The sequence below is a fragment of the Lissotriton vulgaris genome, chromosome 9, assembly GCF_964263255.1.
Source record: "Lissotriton vulgaris chromosome 9, aLisVul1.2, whole genome shotgun sequence".
In the NCBI taxonomy this organism is placed as follows: Eukaryota; Metazoa; Chordata; class Amphibia; order Caudata; family Salamandridae; genus Lissotriton; species Lissotriton vulgaris.
Genome location: NC_141697.1, coordinates 542,257,388 through 542,281,060, shown reverse-complemented (window position 1 = coordinate 542,281,060; position 23,673 = coordinate 542,257,388).

The window sequence follows — 23,673 nt, the reverse complement described above, 5'->3', positions numbered from 1 at the left end:
CTAGGTTTGGGTTTTGGGGTACAGGGGTATTTTAGGGTTCATGGCTAGGTTTGGGTTTTGGGGTCCAGGGGTATTTTAGGGTTCAGGAGTAGGTTTGGGTTTTGGGGTACAGGGGTATTTTTAGGGTTCAGGGCTAGGTTTGGGTTTTGGGGTACAGGGGTATTTTAAGGGCTATGGGGTAGGTTTGGGTTTTGAGGTACAGGGGTATTTATAGGGTTCAGGGCTAGGTTTGGGGGTACAGGGGTATTTTTAGGGTTTAGGGATAGGTTTGGGTTTTGGGGTACAGGGTATATTTATAGGGTTAAGATGGGTTAGTGTTTAAGGGTGTTGGGGTATTTTAAGGAGTAAGGGTGGGTTATGATTATGGGGTGCAGGGGTATTTAAAGGGAGCAGGGTGGACACCCGGAGCTGGAATGTACAGAACCTGGGAAGAAAAAACAATGAAATATTGAGCACAGCGCTCGCTTTTTTTCCCCGTAATCCCTGCCCCTCACATGCCCACTCCCCCAGCACACGGCCACAGCACACGATATGAGACATGGCGTGAAGGGCGGAACGTACCACACGCCCCCAGCGTTTGTCACGCCCCCAGCACACATCCACAGCACAACGCAGACACGCCCACAAGGGACTACTTTGCTGGCACGGTTCTTTTACCTTTTACATGTATATGGTGGGCGTCTGCATAGCCTATGTCCTTCTGCTGCAAATGCCCTTTCCAACGCTGTATTGGGTGTTGTGATTGGTGCTGTGGTTCCTGAGATTACCTGCCTCAAAGGTTTGGGCTCTCTCTTTATTATATTAGTATAGATAGATATATGCATCATGCTAGTGAATATTGATGTGACCCTTTACCACATATTATTTAGAGCAACTGCACTAAAAAAACACTTCAGTGCAGGAAAATTGACACGAGGAAATCATTGTTTACCGTCTCACAGATTGCATATCGCCATGACTTTGCACAGACGAATAGCTCTGCTAATAGTTAGGACGCGTCTTCAGTCTTCATGTATGTATTTATTTTATTTATTTCTGCATTTATGGAGTGCAGCTGATACCTAGAATGGTGTCCTTATGATAGCAAGAGCCATATACCACACTGAGATTTTTCTAGAGCTGTTAAGAGAGCATAGAGCAATTGAAAGATTTCCTAAATAGCAAAAGTTCCTCAATGGATAGAAGGTGATGAGGAAGAGAAGTCCATTAACAAGTTTGAACTAAAAAAAAATATTTTCCCCCTAGAACAAATTTGCTTAAACTCGGGTTGACTATGCAAAGGATGGTTGCAAGAATGCAGCAAGCATTTAGGAGAGCACCCAAGGAATTTATCTTGAATGTAGCGTGGGATAGCCTGATGGATTACCGTCCAGATTTATAAATCATCCTTTTGGACACAAGGAGCCAGTGTAATTTGCGCAAAGCTTCTGAGGCAGGGGAAGTCTAATGCCAGCCTGCATGCTGCAGTCTGGATCCAATACAGGTATTTGATCAGATACACCGGGCAGTCCAAAATTAGAGAGTTACCAGAGTGTTACTCAAAATCACAGTCTGGGCCAACAGAGGATGCATGCTACCCAGAAAATATGGGAGGATCCTCCATAGAGTCTTCAGCAATGGAAAACAGCAGGTGGAATCAAGTTTATTCCTGACTAGTCAATGAAAGATCCTCCTTAAATTGTAACCCCAAATTTCTCACCAACGAGGAGACTATGAGAGTAGCCTCATCTGACAAAGTCTGAAGGAAGAGGATGTGGGATCTGGTGACTTTACCCCACTGCACCAGCTTTACTCATTAGGTCAAAAACCTTTTTTTTAAACAATTACTTTTGATATATGTAATGATTCTCTAAATGTGTATATATGTATATTACAGAAGCAGTGATAGCCCCTTATCATTAGGTCAGAGTTTCCATTAAGGGTTGGCAGCCTTGCGAGGATAGGGTGTAGGGTCTGGCCAAAGACCAGATACTGCAACCAACTCCCGCTGTGCGATGTAAAACACTATGTGCAGTGAAGTATGGTAGGGTCTTCTTTGGATTTAGCATGTTCAAGATCCCCCACATTTCACTATAAAAACTAGAATGGGAATTATTTAGAGCCTATGATGCAGTTACTCAATAGCTCTCTAACTCTGTGAAAGTGGCCAGGAAGTTTTCCTTCACCTTAGAAAACAGGTAGTTCATGACATCTTGCAGCTGTGGGATGCAGGCAAAAAGCTCTTGTCTTCTGGGGGCTTGCGGTGAGTGCCAGGTAGCTGTCATTGCTCAGTGTCAGGCTTTAGGGCAGTGCGACTGGTGCGGCCACACTGGGCGTTGACTTGTGGAGGGAGGCCGACCTAAGGGAGGGCACTATGTTTAGTAATTGCTTATGATTGGAGAGATGAGGGGCATTTTTGCCCAGTGGTATTTAGAGAATCCGAGGAGGTGGTCATGGGGTGTGGGGGCACCAAAAACGATTGTCGCACCTGGCGCTACCAGCTTCAAAACTGGCCCTGCTCAGAGTGGACGATCAGTAGTTGAAGGCTCCGCATAAACTTTTCAATGAAATGAGGGTGCAGTGATGGGGCATGTACATGGGTCTCTCTCTGTTTCTTGTCTTGTCCAGTGGGTATCATAGGGCAAGCGGTGTCCCATTGAATATTCAGGGTAGTCTATTAACTGTGACCGGACCGGTGGGTGAACTTCTATCTAACCAGTTTCACGCTGCAGGTGAAAGGAACAAATGATGGACAAAATGCTGAACAATGTAAACATTCACTCTCAGTCACAAAGATCTGGGTTTAATCCATCAATGTTCTGCTCACTACGCCACCCCAGTTTGGACTCAGCCATATGCAAATCACTCTTGACCCTGATCCTCATGGGAACAGTACAGCCCGAACTGCCAAGCCAGCTCCTCCCTGGACCGGAACCAAGGATCCTAGGACCGGTTTTGAAGCAACGCCCCTCACCATCCAGGCTAGCTTGAATCCAGTAGCTCAGTGAGCACGGGACCCACGTCTGGGCATACCCTTCCCACTTAGGGCGACAAAAGGAAAAGGTGAGCACAACAAAGCTTGTATCCTCTAGTAAATCACTAATAGAAGTTCGACATTGCTAGCATTTATGCTGCAATGATTGTCATTTTCTAGCTGTAACAGACAAAAATGTTCTTCTTGATTAAAGCATTGTCCAGGAACATTCAAGTAGGAGCTGCTTTTCTAAACATCGACAACAGAAATAAGAACATCAGAGGGATCATCATAAGAAATGAGAACAGCTCAGGGCTGTCGACTAATGTCTCTGGCCAGTGGCTGAGATGCACAAACAGCAGTCTATCCCCATTCATAGTGGCTGGCTCTATCTTCCCTTCCCTTAGAGTAGGATTGAGGCATGCATTAACAGATACTAAGTACCATGCGTTAACAGTTGCTGGGCACCATGCATAAAGAGTTGCTATGTACCATGCGTTAACATTACAAGGTACAATGTATTAACAGTTGCAAGGTACCATGCGTTACCAGTTGGAAGGTACCATGCGTTAACAGTTGCTAGGTACCATGCGTTAACATTTGTAAGGCACAATGTATTAACAGTTGCTAAGTACCATGTGCTAACAGTTGGTAGGTACTATGCATTAACAGTTGCTGGGCACCGTGCATTAAAAGTTGCTATGTACTATGCGTTAACATTGCAAAGTACAATGTATTAACATTTGCAAGGTACCATGCGTTAACAGTTGCAAGGTTTTATATGCCACTGCAAATCACTGACCCAGGAGCGAACACTTTTTCTAAAGAACATTTTTAAGGCCAAAGGTCTACGCACCTGTAGATCTGCAATTATTGGTGCCTTAGACTCAACCGACCCAATAATTAATTGCAAATTTATAAAATTCTTGATAGCCTTTGAAAAGCGGCTGAAAGCTCTTGATATTTTAAAATAAGATGCTCAGTTTTATTAACTATTTTAAAGACAAACAATTGGACATAGCTCCTACCAGCATCATTTTAATTTTTGCAATTCAAAACTGTACGATGCAGAAATTTAATTGATTTCACTGTAATGTTAAAATGTCTTCCATGTTCATTTTTGTTATGGTTTTAATTAACTAAACAATAAAGTTTTATCATTATCATATCAGTTGCAAGGTACCATGCGTTAACAGTTGCTAGGTACCATGCGTTAACAGTTACAATGTACAATGTATTACCAGTTGCTAGGTACCATGTGTTAACAGTTGCTAGGCACTATGCATTAACAGTTGCTGAGCACTGTGCATTAACAGTTGCTATATACCATGCGTTAATAGTTGCAAGGTACAATGTATTAACAGTTGCAAGGTACCATGTGTAAACAGTTGCTAGGTATCATGAGTTAACAGTTGCAAGGTACAATGTATTAACAGTTGCTAGGTACCATGCATTAACAGTTGCAAGGTACAATGTATTAACAGTTGCTAGGTACCATGTGTTAACAGTTGCAAGGTACAATGTATTAACAGTTTCTAGGTACCCTGGGTTAACAGTTGCTAGGTACTATGCATTAACAGTTGCAAGGTATCATGAGTTAGCAGTTGCTAGGTACCATGCATTAACAGTTGCAAGGCACCATGAGTTAATAGTTGCTAGATACCATGTGTTAACAGTTGCAAGGTACCATGTATTAATAATTGATAGGTACCATGTGTTAACAGTTGCTAGGTACCGTGCATTAACAGTTGCTGTGTCATGCGTTAACAGTTGCTAGGTACCCTTTGTTAACAGTTGCTAGGTACTAACAGTTGCTGTGTACCATACATAAACAGTTGCTAGGTACCATGTATTAATAGTTGCTAGGTACCATGCATTAACAGTTGCCAGGTACTATGTATTAACAGTTGCTAGGTACCATGAGTTACAGTTGCAAGGTACCATGTATTGATAGTTGCTAGGTACCATTAGTTAACAGTTGCAAGGTAGCATGCATTTACAGTTGCTGTGTACCATGCATTTACAGTTGCTATGTACCATCAGTTAACAGTTTCTAGGTACCAGGTTAGCCATCTTGAGCTCTAGTGTACTGATTGTCAGTATTGCATTTTTGACGAAGCTATGCCACATACAAACTTGTTACTAAAACTAAACCTTATTTGGGGGCTGTTAGACCTGTCAGTCCTGGGGTGGTCTTACCCCGCATTTTATTTCCCTTTGCGCCTCATTTTTGCCACCATCTTTTTGTTGAATCTAGGCCTCTGGGCGCCTTACCACTGCCAAACAGTGCTAAGGTGCAGGTGCTCTCTCCTAATAACGTGGCTGCCACATGCCCCTGCTACTGCGGAGTGGGCCTTGAACATACACGCACCAGTAGTTAGGAGCAGGCTGGGACATACTGCTACTGTATCTTTGCCGTCCGGCCTTTTTTTTCCATAGACAGACTTTGTAGAAGCTCCTGGAACCTTCCAGCCCAGGGAGGAGTTATGCTTTGCCGCCTTTCAGGAGTGTCAGCTGACACAGGGGTATAAGAGGAAAGGAGGCAAACCTGACTTGTCAGTTGGGGCACCACTGGACCTGGGGGAACGTCTGCCGGAGTATAGACAGTTGGGCCTAGGGGGGAGCCTACACTACTGAGACTGACTGAACTTAGGCCCTGCTGTACCCAAGAACGCTGAGGGGCTCTGTCTGCCTGCTGACCTTGCCCAGTGAGGGGGAAACCCAGAAGACCAACTTCAGTGTGCTGCAGGGAACCAGCCTGCCTTTTATGCCTGCCAACTCAACCCCTACCTGTCCCCCAAGATACTGCAGTCCAAGACCCTGTAACTGAGACCTGCCATAATTAGCGCTGGAAACCCTATGAGAACTGCTGCTGCTGGAGGATCAACAGGTAATGCGCTGTGCCCACCTAGCGCTATATCGCCAGAACTGTGCCCTTTGAGCGCTATTTAGCCCCCAGATCACCACTGCAGCCCACGCCTTGGCTGCACTGTTGCTGTGCCCCTGCATGCTGTAACTCTCAAAGCGCTGTAATTTCTAAGCTCTATGCCACCAGAATCCTGGTAATGCCCCCGAGCGCAGTGCAGGCCCAGAACTCCCACCTACTGTTGGGCGCCGTGATCATAAAGCGCTAGACCACTGAAAGCCTGCAGGTGTTGTTTGTACCTGTTATCCCGCGTGTGTTCGAGTGAGTGCACCTTGGGCCCCGAAATCACTGCCGCGCCCCAGGCGATATGTGGGAGGAATCCGCTGTGTGGCCGTAATCACCGCTGCTGCCCAGGCCGCCAGACAAGAAGAGCGTGCCGTCCTCTGCATTGCCGCGGCCCGCGGAGTGAAGGGAGGGCAGCGGCGGTGTTGGAAAAGGCCGTGCTGAGCCGGAGAAGGCAGAGAGGGCGTGGACACGTGACTGGGACGCCGGCCGTGTCATCAGCCGTGCCCCCCTATGAGACGCGCACCCATTGGTGGGTGCGGCTGTGCCACCAGGAAGCCGTAAATCCACTGGTTTTTGGGCCGTGGAGGGCGCATGGAGGCCCGAAGCCAGTCCAGGCTTCAGCGCGGGGGCTCCGAGAAGAGCGGGAGCCCACCTACCTCTCCCAGCCCGGTTCAGAGTGTGTGAAGGCCCTGAGTGGAAGCGCCGAAGCAGCGAGGGCCTAATTGAGACTGGAGTCCAAAGGTAAACCCCTGGGGGAGGGCGGAGTCATCAGGGGGTATAGCGGGGCTGCCGAGGAGTCTCACCAGATCGGAGTGGCAGCCCCTTGACTGCCCCTTGCCCCAGGAGACTGGAACTGGGCCACAAAGGCCCCATTTGACCCCCTTTTCGGAACTGCTAGGGGCTGGGCCATTATTAAACACTGAACTGCCTTAGTCAACCTTAGACCTGGGGTGCAATCCATGCTGCCGGGGGTGTATCAGTAGTGAGGGTGGTATCCTGGTGCCTGAGAGGTACTGCCTACATCACCCACCTGCCTAGTAAATGTCCCTCAGGTTAAATACCTGCAGCCAAGGTGTTGCTCCTATTGAATGTGTGCACAAGAAATATTACTGAAGCTGTATTAATGTTACTGAGGTTGCATTCACGTTACTGATGCCGTATACATGTTTCTGATGTTGTATTCATTACCCCAACGTGTTGCCTTATTGGGGAAGTACAGTGGGGATGTTACCTTCACTAATGTTTGCTTAAGAAATGTTGCCTATGATGTCCCTGAATATCAAAAGTGTTATTTTTATGGGATTGATGTTTGAGAGATAGTTAATCCATCTGCCTAGTATCTAGGAAGTGATACCTGCCTGAACTAAAAGTAGATAAAGAGACTTGGTTTAAACAACAACCTGGTGTGGTGTCATTCTATTGTGTGCGAGTTACTGTCTCAGTGCGAGTGTGTGCTGCACCAATGCTTTTACACATTGCCTTCGGGTGCCTTCCTGCCTCGCGCCAAGCTGCTGTGTCGGAATTGGTGACCCGAGTTCTAACAGGGGCAGTTGTGATGACTCTGTTTGTCAACCAGAAATGGATTAAGGAAATCTTTTTCAGGCAGGCCGACCTGAAACAGAAATGATCCCTCAGTATTCTTTCAATCCTGTGGCTTTCTGTCCTTCCCAGAGGGCACTGCTTTGTTTGTCAGAAAGGAATATGATAGTTTATATTGTTTTTATCAGTGTATATTTTTCACGTCAATAGTGTTTTGGAACAGTTCATTGTCTTATGTACCTGACTTGATGAAAGGAAAAAGAGCTCGTCATTGTGAAACTTACAGCTGTTGAAATCTGAGGCCTAAAATATTTGTTACAAACTAATAACTTTGGGTCTCCATAATCATGATTACAATGGATAACATCTTTATTTTCTGTAAACATGAAAACGACATTATGTCTAGTCTGACAGCTCTTGAGGTAGCAGATTCTGACGTAGACTCTTGGAGGCAGATAAGAAATTGTGAAGCCATGTCTGCAAATCACAATTAAAAATGTTATTTTGCCGCTTGCACTGTTGTACCATATAATTAAGTCGATTAAAGAAGTTAAACGTTTATTTTGTTAAACAGAGCTTATTTAACTCACAAAAGATAAAGGTATGCTCAGAAGTGGCCCCATACATAAAACAAGCCTTGCCATAGCCAATAGGTCTTGCCTTTGGGTCCTTATAAGTGTTTAACCATGCAACGGTTGATGTTGTTGCAACAAGAATATTGTGCTGCATAACTAAATACTCATAAGGTCCCAAAAGTGAGACCTATTGGCTATGGACAAGTCATGGATGATACACAGTAAGCAGCGTTCTACTATACATTGTTGTTTTGAATAGTTTCAACGTCAGTTGGTAAAGAGAAGCCTTTAAGTGCATAGCTGCCAAGGTTTTAAATTGCTATGTGTGATATTTTCCTACTTTTATTGTAATTATTTTGCCCCAGTTTTAAAGTCTTTTTAGAGTATCTCATTACTAAAATAGGTGTAATCACCAATATGTATATGTTTCTCTCATTTTCATTGCTTGAGATCTGAGTCTGATGTGGTGCCAAATGGCCAAACTAAATGCTGAGATAGCCTAAGAAACAGAGTGAGTGCATATAGCAAACGTTAAATGATGTAATGGGTGGGATCAGGCCCTCATTTAGTCAAGTAAAGCCACTTTAGAAGAAACACAGCCTACAATGCTCTTTAGCTAGTGGAACTTATACTAATTGAAAACTTCTGTCCCGGGATGGTGGTTCTCAGGAATTGGGATTTCGGGAAAAGTCCGTATTGCAGTATAAGCGCTGGAGGTCGACCATTGTCACGCTCAGTGTAATCAGTATGTTTCTTACGTATTTTCTTGGCTGTAATTGGCCTTGTAATTGTAGTAATCTCTTTAAAAGAGACAGTGGGTTTAATATTAGAGAGGAGATGGGGAGAAAACAAAGATTTGACTACTCTCTGTTCAGACGAAGACAACGAGGATTGTAGGAAAATTGGGTGTCCAGAAGCCTAATCCCACTTGGTTTATTAGTATTATCGCCACGACAAACCGCCTATCCTACTCTAATTCTCAGAATACACCCCCTACCCCCCACCCCACCCCCCAAAAAACAGGTCAAAGCGTCATTAATTGATCGTTGTGTCAGCCAACTGAGAGAAAGTTAAAATAAATGGCTTCAGTTTTTGACATAAATGGCAAACACTAAAGAAAGCATGCGGTCTGCTGCAGAACACCTTACGAAGTCCGTAGAGGGGGAGGCTTGAAGCATGAAACTGAGCTAGCGAAAGGTGTCATTCCCTTGCTCAATGAGTCCTCCGTGCAGCAGGTCCGTAATGAAGGGAGCGAACACAATATCCCTGAATTATATATTATTAAGCTTTTCCCAAAGACTAGCAACTGTTGAAGCCTGACTGATGCCAGCCATTTCTAATGCCAAGTAAAGGCTAAAGTAAAGAGAGGCTCACAGTGATGACGACACTTTCGCGCAGTATCTAGCAACAAACCGGAAAGGACAGTATGCTCTGTGCAGGACGTCACCCTGGATTTGGGAGGCCCCGGCATGAATGCAATATTCCTGTAATGTTCAGGGCAAAGGTACAATGTTTGTGGTCGTTTGCAGACTCATTTAAGAAATGGTTTAAGTAAAAAAAAAACGCAGGAATTGGGTAGCCTTTTTAAGCCTCGTATTGACTGTTTGGTATAGCACCTAAACCTCCCCCATGCCACTTCATTTCATTAGGCGTAAGAGTTTATATTCTTTTTGTCAGAATGCTTGGTTCTTGTGATGAGGGAAAAAAAGAAATGCGTTAAAGAAATGCCGCGCAGCCGTGAAATAAAAAGGAAACACGAATGGTGACGCGAGTTGTGCGCACACGCGACGGGCAAAAGTGCTGTGCACGTCGCGCGCGCATGTGCGCGTTCTAGCAAGCTGGTCGCCTGCAAGCCTGTGATGGGTAGCACTTTTGAAACCCACTTACTAAACATCTCGCTGACAGCGCATGCGCGCTGGCTCAGCGAAACCTAAAAATGAATTCTATCAATTGCTAAAACAATACATTTGAGATATTATGTTGTTCAAATACAACATCCTGGTATTAACCAAATGAGGGGATTCAAGCTAGGATGTGAAAGGATACCTAAAACCTCTGCACAGATGCAAAACTGGCGAGGCGTAGTTTACTGGAAATACCTTTAAGATACTGAATCACACACAGCCCTAGACTCCGCTTTAGGTTTAAAACTTTTTATTGACACGGAGCAAGGCAAATTGAAGATGCATAGTGAATGCGTCGCGCAGGGCACGATATGATGAGTGTAAATGCAGGAAGATGCGAAAGCTCCAATATCAAACAAATTACCCCCCACCCACCCAAATGTAAAGAAAAAAAAGAAGAAAAGGAAAGGAGAGGGGGGAGAGGAAGGGAGAAAAGGAGGCCACTCTTCACCGTCTTGGAGGTCGTTGACTCTAGATAGCTTGACTGGAGTTGGCATATTCCAAATGGGGCCAAATTGAGTCATGCGGGGGGGTCTGTGGTAGTGAGGTGTAGCAGGCGTAGATACTTGGGACAATACAATCCCCTAAATTCTGGGACCAGGAGGGCTAAGAAGGGTTGCCCGATTTCACTAAAGGAGGAGCCCTTACCTGCTAGTGAGGGATTTTTTTTACCATGCCTAGCACCTGCCAAAGACGCTACCACCCCATGTCTGTGGGAACTCGGGTGGTCTTCCAGTGCGTAAGTATGTTCTGAGTAGCTGTGCCTAGAGCAATATCTGTTTCCCCCTTCGCGATTTCAAGGGGTATGTGAGTGGGTTGGGGGCACCAAGCAGGACCTAGGCAGGGAACCGAGGGAGCTCCGGGTCCAACTGTTTGTCAATCTCATCTATTACGTGTGTCTAGTAAGATTGAATGTGTGGGCAGTCCCAGAGAAGATGAATCAAGGAGCCTCTCTGTCCACTGCCCCACCAGCAATCAGGGCTATGTGTTCGGTCGGCCTGATGCAGTTGCTCTGGCTTATGGTATCAGTGGTATACTAATTTGGTAAGGGTTTCAGTCAGGCCCCTAAATGGGTGGCTGTGTGGCGAACCCTGTAGCACGTGCCGTCCCATTCCTGAGAGCGAAGGTCACGTCACAGGTCCCTCTCCCATCTAGCTTGTCTGGCATGGTAGGTGGGAGTGTATCTGAACAGGAGCATTTTATAGAGGTCATAAATCAATTTTTTATCGGAGGGGCGCGTGATAAGCCATCGCTCATAGGGAGTAAGAAGTCGCAACGCGTTGGTCCAATTATCGGGGTGTAAGGCTCAATGTCGGACCTGTAAATAGCGTATGTTTTCCGATTCAGGAAGGGCATGGTCAGTTTGGAGTTGCGAAAAAGAAACTATCTTGCCCCTGTGGAATAGTTGACCTAAGACGCTGCAGCACGCTTCTCTTAATAGTGGGAAGGCCCGGAGGCCAACATCAGGTCCGAAGTCTGGGTGGTCAAGAAATTAGGTGAGAGGGGAGGGCAACGTGGTGAGGGCATGTCGTATGTTGACTAAAACACGTCACGTGAGAGGCATACAAGTTGGGTGGGCGATGTTGCTTGGGCATGAAGGGGATCTTCATGAGGGACGTGCCAGCAACCGCTCGGTCCTGGAAGAGCCAATGTTTCTCAGATTCTGCTCCACTCCATTCGACCAGGTACCAAAGCTGCGTGGCAGCGTAGTAAAGTGCTAGATCCGGGACTCCAAGGCCACCCTCATGCGGTGGAAGAAAGTTCACCAGCCGCTTCACTCTCGGCTTACGCCCCTGCCAGATGAAGGAGGAAAGGTCGGACTGGATCTTTTGTAACCATCCGGTAGGGTGAGGGAGGGACAATGTCTGGAAGAGGTATAGGACCTTGGGGAGGATAGTCATTTTGATTTCTGCTTTGTGCCTCAGCCATGGTATCGGGTATCGTTTCCATTTCAGCAACGCCGCCCGAATGTGTGTTTGCAGGAGGGAATAGTTGATGTGTCGCATAGTCTGTAAAGTTGGGGCCAGCTGTATGCCCAAGTAGGGGACTGACTCCTCAGACCAATGTAACGGATAGCGGGCCTGAAGGTCTGCCAGGACTGCCGACGGCAGGGACAGACTGAGCGCCATGGATTTCGTCAAATTGATCTTAAAACCAGACGCCCTGCCGAAGGCCTCCAACTCCCCCAGAAAACTCCCCCAGGGCGGTCACTGGGTGTGTGAGAGTGGCTAAGACGTCATCCGCATAGAGGCTTACTGTGTGGACATCACCCTCGAAGCGAATGCCGGTAATCTGGGGGTGGTCCCGGACCCTTTGAGTGAAGGGCTCCATGTAGAGTGCAAATAACAGGAGCGACAGAGGGCACCAGTATGTGCGTTTGCATCTTGTCCTGGATACCGGCGCAAATTAATGTCTGCTCAAGGTAAGGCCAGTGGACGCGGTCGAAAGCTTTCTCTGCTTCCACGACCAGGAGCATGTATTCGCCAGGGATACGGGAGGCTTTCTTGATTAAATGTGCGACTCGTTTTGTATTGTCGCTCGTCCGGGCGCTGCAATATAAAACCTACCTGATCGGGATCTACCAATCCCTGCATGTAGGGGCATAGGCGCACAGACAAAATCCCAGTGTATAGTTTCAAATCAATGTTTAAGAGGGAGATGGGGCGGTAGGAACCGCATAATGTTTTATCTTTCCCTGGTTTCGTGACAACAAGAATTGCAGCCTCAAGCATGGTTGCAGGGATTGCTCCAGGTTCAGCAAAAGAGTTAAAGAGCCAAGTGAGCAGTGGTGCCAGCGTGAGGGAAAAATTGCTTATAGAAGGCAGCGGTGTAACCGTCGGGGCCCTGGTGATTTACCTAATTTCTGGCAGGCTATATCGGTTATGACTTCCTCGACCCTAATTTCTCCCTCTTTCTGGGCTGCCTGATCAGGTGTCAAGCTAGGAAGATGGGCCTGGACCAGGTAGGAGTCTATGTCCAAAGCTTCCAGGGGTTGTTCAATGTAGAGCTGCGTGTAGAATTCGCGGAATGACCCGGCAATAGCTGTGTTCTAGGTGAGGTTCGCCCCTGAGTGGTTCTAATCTCTCAAACACCATCCAGTTGCCGGGCTTCTCGCAGTTTGTAGGCAAGTACTCACCCACACTTGTCTCCCCCATGTGAAAGGAGTGTTGTAAGCGCATTGCCGCGTATTCTGCCCTGTCTCTGTCCAGGGCGCTCAGTTGCGACCTGGCCGCTAGCATTTGTCTCCATGCCCACGGGGCCCCAGTGCGATGATGCATCTGTTCAAATTCCCATACTTTCTGCGTCAATTCCTCCAGTTTCTGCTGGTGCTCTTTATTGCCAGCCGTGGATATATTTCTATGACTTCCCCCACTATCAACGCTTTGAAGGGCCGCCCACCTAGTGGAGAGGGATGTATCCAGGTTGTCATTATGTGATAAATAATCGTACAATGTCTGTTGTAGCCTTGTGACCGTATCTTGGTGGTGGAGGAGGGTGTCCCTGAATCGCCAGTGTCTGGCCGGGGGGTGTGCCTGTGGGAAGGCTAAGGTAAGCAGCACGGGAGAGGGTCGCTAGCAATATGTCCACAGAGAGCGCACTTTCTAAGACAGGTTTGTTACCCAAAAAATAGTCTAGTCTGGCGTACGTTTTATGCGCATTGGAGTAGAAAGAGAAATCTCTTATGTCAGGGTGGAATTGTCGCCATAGGTCCATGAGGCCCAAATCGTGCAAGTTTGCGTGTCTGGCCGGGGAAAGGGAACCAACCAGACTGGTAGACTCCGCTTTAGATACGTCATGTTTTTTCATATTTTGGTAATGGGCAATTGTTTTTTAGCATTGGCAAACATAAATTAGACTGAGAGATAACAGATCCGACTGAGTGCAGTCTGGTCACTAAAAGCTTTTCAAGACAAGGGAATTTCAGAGAAAAAAATGTAAACAGGATTTCCCTTTGGTCCAATGCTTTACTCATATAACCAAATATCTTATAATCAATGTCATAGTCATTTGCAACATGATTCTCCTGAAAAGCTTTCCTAGACAAAGAGTTCAGAGTTATCTTACCAAAAAAACAAGCTTTGCACACAAGATAAAACTCTTTTTAGCATATATTGAAACGGGTAAAAGACAGCACAGCTGAATGAGCCAATGGCCAGCTGTACTCTGCTTCTTTGCCAGACTACAGCCCCCCCCATCTTTAGAGATGTCCGCGTGCCTTTAGAAATCCGTGCTTTCTGAGGAGCTGCGAAAAAAGGTGGCTCCTATGAAGGCACCTGAAACTTTTATGTGCAAACACCCTATTCAGTCCATCTGAAAAAGCAAAGTTGCTATTTTTCAAAAAACACACTCCCAAAGCAGGAGTTTTCTTTTGAAAAACAATAACTAAATATCCCTGATAGACACAGAGTTTTTTCTCAGTGTGTATGATTTAAAAAAAACTTCTGCTGTTCAGGACTACTAGCCTTTCCCTGGCAGTCCCAGCCAGGAAACAAAGTACATTAGAATGCCCGCCCTAAATAGGAGATACTGTCTGAGGTAATTCGACTGATAGCCTTATGTCAATGGAGTTGTTGGTCTGAGGTTTCCACCAGTGGCGGCTCTGTCAGAGCAAACATGACAGTTCACCGGAGACTAAGGCCAATTGGTGAACCAGGGGTTTGAAGGACAGGGCACTGCAAAAAGTATGTGTCAGAGTACCCTATGAGCCAATGGTGTCGCTGGAGGTAGGGATAAGATATCCAGCTGCATTCTCATCTCTGTACCTACCTCACATTCACTTTTACGTATGAGTTTGGACATAAGGGAGGTAAGATTCTCTCACTGTGTCTCCTTTCCTGATAGGTCCTTATGTAAGCCAGATGCCTGTTCATTTAAGTAATAATAATGTCATAAAAAAAGTGAGAGGATTAAATAGAACATGTCCTTTTCCCCTGGGTAATCAGTTATAACAAAGGGGACGGGCCCTAACAAAGTCAACTGCTTCCAAAAGCATTCGTACTCAGAAAATCATTAGGTTTTGTAGAAGAACCCTCACAACCAACCTAGTTGCATGCTTCATCATCGGGTTACCACCTAGGGTGCCAAGTGCATTTTAGATGTGCTTCAACGCCTGATTACAGCAGAGTGGGTATTGTTGTGAAAGGCTGTGAGAAAAGTGAATTTTAAAATTCTCTCAAGGATACCCCTCCAGGCCAGGAGAAATTTTAATAATGGGGTCCTGGGACAAGGTTAAAAACTGAATGCGGATGTCATGGGATATAATTGATCTTGAACACCCGTAGTTCTACATGTTTCTGCCAATATCGAATAGATTACCAGGCTTTCTTCAGGACCAGAAGTGAAAGGCCATGAAAACACAGCCTCAGCATACTGAAAATACACACGCTAAGGTGTAATAATCATTGGAGGGTGAACCAGTCACTCACAGTTTTTCACCCAGTACGCTGCATGCAATTCTAAATAACGTTAAGTAACATGGATCCTGGCGGGGGCGTTTCCCGTAGTCACACATTCAACAAGGTCAACCGCCCGTGTCAGTTACTTATTGCGGCCCAGACATGAGATCCCTGGTCATTTAAGTGACCATACTACCAAGACGTTTAGGAAGCCATTGCAACTCTGGAACACAAAATGTAAATATGTGCTAAAGGTTATTGAGTAATGGGGCAAATGAAAAGAGGGTTAAGACTACTGAACGATGGTGCAAAGGCGAAAATACACTAAGGCCTTATCAGAATGTGCATAGTGGTAGTCATTTTTTACAAATTTTATGCATCTTTAGTACATTGATACCAACTCTTGTGTACTGCAGTGCAGTAGTATAATGAAGGTAATTCTTGATATACTGTGGGCCCATTTTGCACAATGCTTTAACCTGCATAATATTGGTAATTCATGGCATTTCATAGCATTATCAGTACGGCCTCAGACTTGTCTACATCAATTCATTCACTCACTTATTCACCCAAAGTCTCCCCAATTTATCCAACCCTCCAGAATACATACAGCCACTAGTTAAACTTTTCAGCCATGTATCTATTTTTCTGTGCACTTGTGCACTTCCTCACCTCCTTTTTATCTATTCGTTCAGTCGCTCACTATTTCATCCTTCCAACTCTCAACACATTCTCATATTGTTATGGCATGCAGATTTGAAGAGCACACTATCACCCAGGAGGGTATGCTGGTGCTGAGCAGGTTTGAGTCTTTGCACACCTAAGCCCTAGTGGGACTACACGAAAAGCAAGGTCTTCAGCTTCTTATGTGATTCAAAAACTGAGGAGGAGGCTCTTATGTGCAGTGGCAGGCCGTTCCAACCTTTAGGAGAAGTCTTGACTGCCGGATCTTATTTTCCGTATATGTGGGATTTTTTAGGTGACTGGAAGGTTTGTGAAAGCAGATGCAATTGTTGAGGTATGCTGGGCCAGTGTTATTTAGAGCCTTGAAAGTATGGGTGAGAAGTTTGAATTGTGCTCGTTGTGAATTAATTCATTCACCCACATAAATAAATCACACCACTCACAGAAAAAGGACTCACACTCACACTTAAAATAGCCAGACTTATGCTTTGCAAAACCTTGCTACTCTTACTTTAAACTGAAGTTCACAACCATCAAAAGCGAAAAAATCAAGATAATGTGCAGCAAGTTAGCACAAACGTTGCTGTAAGAATTGGAAGCAACTCAGTAAATAGATCTGAAAACCATGCCTATGAGTCACTTTCAGGTTATCGACCTCTGTGATTCACACTGGAAAAATTTCGAAACCATGGAAAATAGGGTGGTGGTACAGCACGAACAAGCCAATGGCAGAGAGAGAGGGAGAAACGGCCGCTAATCAGACACATTAATCTCATGTTAGTTGTGCCAACTTTGCTGTCTCCTATCAGCCTTCCTGTCACAGACACCCATCCTTCGTCCCGTGCTCATAAAGAACTGTCTCATCCTTTCGCTCACAGTAGAGTGAGGCTTGAAATGCAACTACTGAGTATAACCGAAACAAAATAAGGAAATCAGTGTAAAATACATTAAGTCAGACCAGGGGCGTAACCAAACCCATACTTGTGTGTGTGGGGGGGGGGGGGGGGGGGCAAAGGCAGAGTCATCTTCAGAACCAGAGTAAAAATTACTTGTGGGGCTTCTTTCACTCTTGAGGCAGACTTTATAATTAGGGAGGTCATTTTCTGGGCAATATTTGATCAAAGATGCTCCAAGATCCCCTAACATTGGTGTGAGCTATACATTATTTACGTGGGTTAATGGTTTTACTGAAGGAGTTATAGGGGCCATATGTATTAACATCCTGATTTGCGATTCTCCAATAGCGATTTTTTAGAAATCTCTATTTGAGAATTGCAAATTGCAATAGGGATGTATGTAAAAAATGTATGTATGTAATATGTATGTAAAAAACCCATTCATTTCTATGGGCCAGGAGGCCCATAGGAATGAATGGGAAGTTATTCTCAATTTGTGATTCACAATTTGAGAATCGCAAATTGAGAATAATTTCAAAGGTGCAGGGGTTTCAAAAGGACACCCTGATGCACCCCTGAAATAAGCATGGGTGCACATGTGGCGCACATACATGCCCTAAGGGCATGTATGTGCTTCACATTACACTTTGAAAAATGCAAAAAAGTGCATTTTTCAAAGAAATTGCAAATTACCATCAACTTGAAGTTGGTGGTAATTTGCGATTCCGTAAGGCCAAATTGCACTTTTTTGGTGCTTCTTATATTGCATTTAAGGAATCGCCAAATTTGCGATTCCTTAAATGCAATTGCAAAATAAGGAATCGCAAATTTTGCAATTCCTTATTTTGCCTTAATACATACCATTTGGCAAAATTGCATTCGCAAACGCCGAAATTCTGTGAATTTTGGCGTTTGCGAATGCAATTTTGCTTGATACATACAGCCCTAGATGAATAATGCTTCATTTTATACACTTAAGGCCCTCAGATGGAGCAGGATTTGTAATTTCAGGTTCTTGTGTCAGATACAGTCAATGCTGCATACTTAAATACACTGAGCAAGTTGTATAAGTCTCACCCTTTCAAAAATAAACTTGACAACATATTTAGGCATATAAGAATATTTTGGAAAATCGATAATAACTGATGGCTGTATAGACATTTTCCTTTAAGTATTGTTTAGCTCATACTACATTTTGCAGCAGAGAATACCTTTATTCTTTATATTGTATGCCGGATACAATTTTAGTACAGGAGACAACTCTCTTGCTGTCAGGAGGAAGGATGCTTCATGTCCATGCTCTATACCACAGACTGTTGAAACTGTACTCCCAGTACTACATGAAAACTCTTAGTTCAATCTCCCATCATGTAGCCATGGTTTTCCTGTGTTTGGTCACTACTACAGCCTGAAATTCAACACATTTGGAAAGATTCTGGTACTAGTGGCACAAGAATCATAAAAACTGGCCAGGTGGGACTATTCATGGTGCCCTTACAGCACTCATTGACATCGATCAGTGGTAACCAGTAGTAGACGCGGCTACAACTCACTTGCCATTTCATACCCCTGGCACTGCCACTGCTACCACTTGTCTTATGGTTCACAAAGTCATTGGCAGGATAGAAAAGTAAACACAGCGCTAAAAGTCCAGTTTTCTTTCTTTATTTACACTTTGTTGTCTCCTGCTAGCCTCTGGGTAGTCCGTGGGTGATTCTGGAATAATTAAGGGTGGATCTAGGGGTCAACCATATGATGACATTGGTTGTCAAATGGTGTGTGATGTCACTTTCTGTCAAATGGTGTGATGTCACTTATGCTCCCGTTGGCATTTTAGCGAAATACTGCACAGGCCAATACCTACATTTGCATGATATTTCTGTACACTCGTAACAGAAGAATATTAAACGGAAATAATCTTTGCTGCAATATTTGACGATTGTGCATGAAAATTAACTGGCACAATTTAAACACTGCAAGATATTTACAAATGCAGTAAAGCTCTTGTAGGAGACAACCAACTCATGAATTGAGACGTCGTGGGGGAATGCTCAGTAGCAGTAAAGTAAAGTACTTCCAGAAAGAATGGTGTATATATATCAAACTGACATTTTACTAAATATACGGGTCTAAAACAGCAACAATGATTTGAATAAATTGGACTGATCATAGTGTGAGAAGAAGACTGATTTATGAAGGCCTGCATCACTTTTGCGCCGACGTTGCGTCACTTTTAGTGATGCAGCAGCGCCGTGGATAATGCGCCAAGTTGTGCCATATTTACAAAGTGACGAATCTACATAGATGGGTCACTTCATAAACCCTTATGCTACATTATACCTGCAGGGTAGGTGTTCCCCTGCAAGAAAGGGTCGTAGGAGTGGTGCAGTGAAATCTGTGAGATTTTGCTGCTCCACTTCTAGGACACCAATGCGACAAAACCTTATGCCTGCCTCATGGCAGGTGTAAGGGTGACTCAGGGCCTTTCTCAAGGGGCTTGCCCCATGTGAAAGGAATATTGCTGGAGTTGCGTCACACTTCCGACACAACTCCAGCAACATGCCACTTTTACGCCAACAGATACATCAGTAATACTGACTATCTGTCATTCCTTGTGACATGATGCGTCATACTGTAAATATGACGCATTATTGGTGTCGCAAGGAGGGATCACTGAGACGTGTTGCATCTCTGCTTTCACGCAGCGATGTGCCACTTCTCATAAATGATGCCCCAAGTTGCCAACATATTGGTGTCTGCTGGGTTGCAGCAGAAAGGAAATAGAGTCAATAGATGGGTTATACCATTATTTTCCCCTTAATTTGGGTAAATTACTTTAACCACTTTAAATTATAGATTTAAACCAATGAATAATTCTAGACTAGCATTATTATCACTACATTAACATTATTACATACTACCGCTTTAAAAACACGTACCTGGTAAAAAAAAGAAACACAGGGAGCACATGAGTGAGTCTTTGTTACTTTATCCCTGCATCTCTGCCCATCACATGTGAGGTTCCTCAAGGTTTGGTGTTTTTGCTCCTTTTCTTTAATGTTTATATCTGGCGGTTAATAGGACATATTAGTCACAAAGGGCTTCATTTAATGTTGATCAACAAGACAAGAGCAGAAACATCCTGGTGGTAGCAGATGGGAGATGCTCTACAACCTGCACAAGGAGTGGAACTGGATGCCAGCAAATGAAAAAAACTGGGAAGTCACTGCAGTCCCCGATTTATACAACAACCAATGGGACAAACTCCAGCAAAGTCCTGCCCTAAGCAGATGCACAGGGCTTCTCCACCATGATGGACTCAACGACTCAGCGGTGTCCCAATCACAATTACAGAAGCACCAGAAACAGACTGCAACATGAAGACAATGAAATCAAGATGATGGAAATTTCTTATCGTGGCACAGGTAACCCCACAAAAGATGGTACACAGTCTGATATTGTGCTCCCCTGGGATCCCCGAGTAGGCACTGAAGAATCAACTGCCACAGGTGGAAAAGCAGTTGCTGCTGGCACAGATGTTGAAGATGCATGGCACCACCATATCGCTGAGATTTGGGCTCGTGAGGCAAGTATATATTAGGGCGTCACCTACACGTTGCATGACGCCATCACCAAGTCCTGCTTGGAGCAAAAATATGCCTTTAGCAGAGTTTCTGAAACCAAATGGGGGATAGTCTAGAATAGATGTCTTCAACCCTTTCTATAGTCAGAGCTACATCAGATCAATGATATGTATTCTGAGCTACTATGAATTAGTTAAGGGTACATAAAGGACAAGCAAGATCATCTCTGCCATTTTAGAGCACTTGGGGGCATATTATCAACAAGTATCGATATTTATCGCTAAATAGGCTTAGCGGCGAATTTTTTATCGCTGCCTATCGCTGGATATGTTTGCGGAGAAAACATGCTATTAGCAACGTTTTACTCCATTCTGCTAAAAGTTTCCGTTACCTTGTAAAGGAGGGAGTCGGGCGGAAGGCTGCGCTGACGTCACTCCGTGCCGCGCTGGTATTGGTCAGGACAGCGGGTGTGTAGAGAAGCCGAATTTGTAAGGGAGGGGTGAGTGCCGGAGCGTGGGACTTGGTCTTGCGAAAGGCCGCGCACCCATTGGATAGGGGTTTTTGTACCCACCGTGTTGATTGGTCTCTACTAAATAAGAGTGGCGCTAGCATTGGAAGTACCAAAGTAAACAAAATTAATCAGGCCGAGCTAGAAGCGAGCCTGGAAAGGCATATGTGGTATCCTGAGTTCTTACCTAATCCACAGAACTCAGGCTTCTATAAGGAACAGATTATACGAGGTAGACCGCACATGATGTATGGAATAAAGAGAAAAATGTCATTTGCCGACAAGGTAAAGAATTTCTTTAAGACCGATAAGCCTATAAGAACAAGAGAAGGTGTGATCATTCCTCCACCGAATACTCCTGCTTCCTTCATGATGTTTGAAAAGGGGTATCATACCTGCGTGTGGCTAGAAAATTGGGCAAAGTATACTGCAGATGACGGAGTTCTAGCATTTCCTATTGATGGTACCTTTAATGGTAGGATCCTGTTTAACTTAAGGACCCGCATGAATGAATTGCATCCCAGACCCAGATTGACCCAGTACGAAGACTTAGAGGAGTGGGAGATTGAGGCTTTGGAGAGGGATAGACCCCGGATGGACAAGGGAGTGAGTAAATGGTATCCGAGGGTCCATAGAGAAACCAAAGAGCAGAAAATGAAACAGTGGAGACAAAGCATGATGACAGAGGGATTGTTTCCAATGATGGGGGTATTAGAACAAGGAAAAGGAAAAGGCACAGAAAAGACCCATCACTTAATGCCCGTAGGGGACTCAGAAGATGAGCACCTAGAAGATTTATTGATGAAAAACCCCCCTCCCTATGCAGCCGAGTCTGAGCCTTTGAATTCACCAAACCCGTTTGCCAAATATCCCAGATGTCGGAGGGATAGCGAGGCAGATGGAACAGGTACAGACAGTAAAACCAGTGAAGGGGATGGGTTTTGCAGACCAAAATCCACGGTCCCGAATTACCAGCCCTTTGGAGAAGGCCCCCCTCAATTGGTTACCCCAACTGCCCAAAGTATTTACCCTCCCTTGGTACCTCAAGTACTGCACGACAATCCCACAGGGAAGGGTTTGAAAGAACAAGAAAAGGAAGCCCTGGCCAGGCAGCGAGATGATTTAGTCCGGACCATAGCCCAGATACATCCCCATCCAGATTCTCTGACTATCCCAGTAACCATTGGACCCGCTATTCCTCTTTATAGGGATGCCCTGGCTAGTCCTCGTCCTCCTGTCATCTCCCCAATAATGCCTACTCCTAGCATTCCACCCCCGAGAAAGGAAGTATTCATAGATGACGATCAAGAAAGTGAATGTGAGTCAGTGGTTCTGATGGATTTGCCCATTAGGGAGCCTAGGACTAGCATGCCGGGGCCAAGAAGTCTGAATAGGCCAAAAGAGGTGTTGATTGAAGGTGCATCTGGGGTTAGGAGTGCCACAGTAGTGTCACCAGAAGAATTAGACAGATGGACCAAAGAGTTGGAAAAAGAAACCACTCCCCAGTCCAGACCATTAGAGATCTATAAACTAAGAATAGAAATAGAAGAAATGATGGCTGGAAACGTAGGAGTAGAGCGCCTAAACTCGTACAGTGAAGAAGAGTTACTGTTTATCAGCAAAAATCTTACTCGAAATGCTAGGTTGCTCCATGAAAGGATAATGGACACCGCCACAGAAATGGGAATCTATGTCAGTCGCTCCAAAATCCTTCAGAAACCCTACAGAGTAGATTTTTCGGATAAAGACTTAGAGAGCTTGAATGTGGTAGGAAAACATATCCAGATAAAGGAATTATTGAAGCTCTTGCAGAAATGGGGAGAGGTGGGGAAATGGAGAACCCGGTGGGCAAGGAAAAAGGAAGACAGCAGGGCCAAGTCTCAAGCTTCAGAATTTGTGTTAAAAGAAGTAACTCCCACAGAAAAATTGTATCCTATGAGAGAGGTCCCGGGAGGAAAATATGTCCATGTCCCTTGGTCCCGACAGGATATTGTGTCATTTACAAATGACTTTCCGAAATTACGGGAAAAACCTGTTGACTGGTACCGGCAGGTTGAACGCTTTATAAAAGTTCAGAAATGTCTTCTGAAAGACCTAGATGGGTTTTTCGACATTGTGGTCCCTGTAGACCTGTGGACCGAATGTAAAATAGAAATTGATTGGCCTAATGAAGAATATCCCAGAGATGAGAAAACAGGAGCTCCCTCACCTGATGTGATGAGGAAGTATGACCAGGTCATACAGTACCTTAAGAAAAAGGTGCCCGCCAAGGAGACAGATTGGACCAGAATAGATAGAACCACCCAAGAACGTGATGAAACTGTCCATTCCTTTTATGAAAGGTTACTACAAGTATTCAAGACTTACAGTGGTATCGATAATGTGGACATGAAAGACATGACCCATTTCAGTTACAGATTCGTGCTAGGATTAAGGCCTGAAATATCTCAATGGATTCGAGACAATAAAATAAGTTGGCAGGGAAAACCCATAGATGATGTCCTGAAGTATGCAAAATACTGCGAAGATGAAATCGAAAATAAAAAGAAGGCCCTCAAGGAAAAGGTGATGTGGGCACAAGTAAAATTGGCTGAACAGCAAGAAAAACAGTTAAGTAAATTGAATTCCAATAATAATAATGTTCAGAATGCCACTGCTGGGGGAGGAGGGAAGCCCCGGGCAAAATTAAGTCGGGAAGAGGC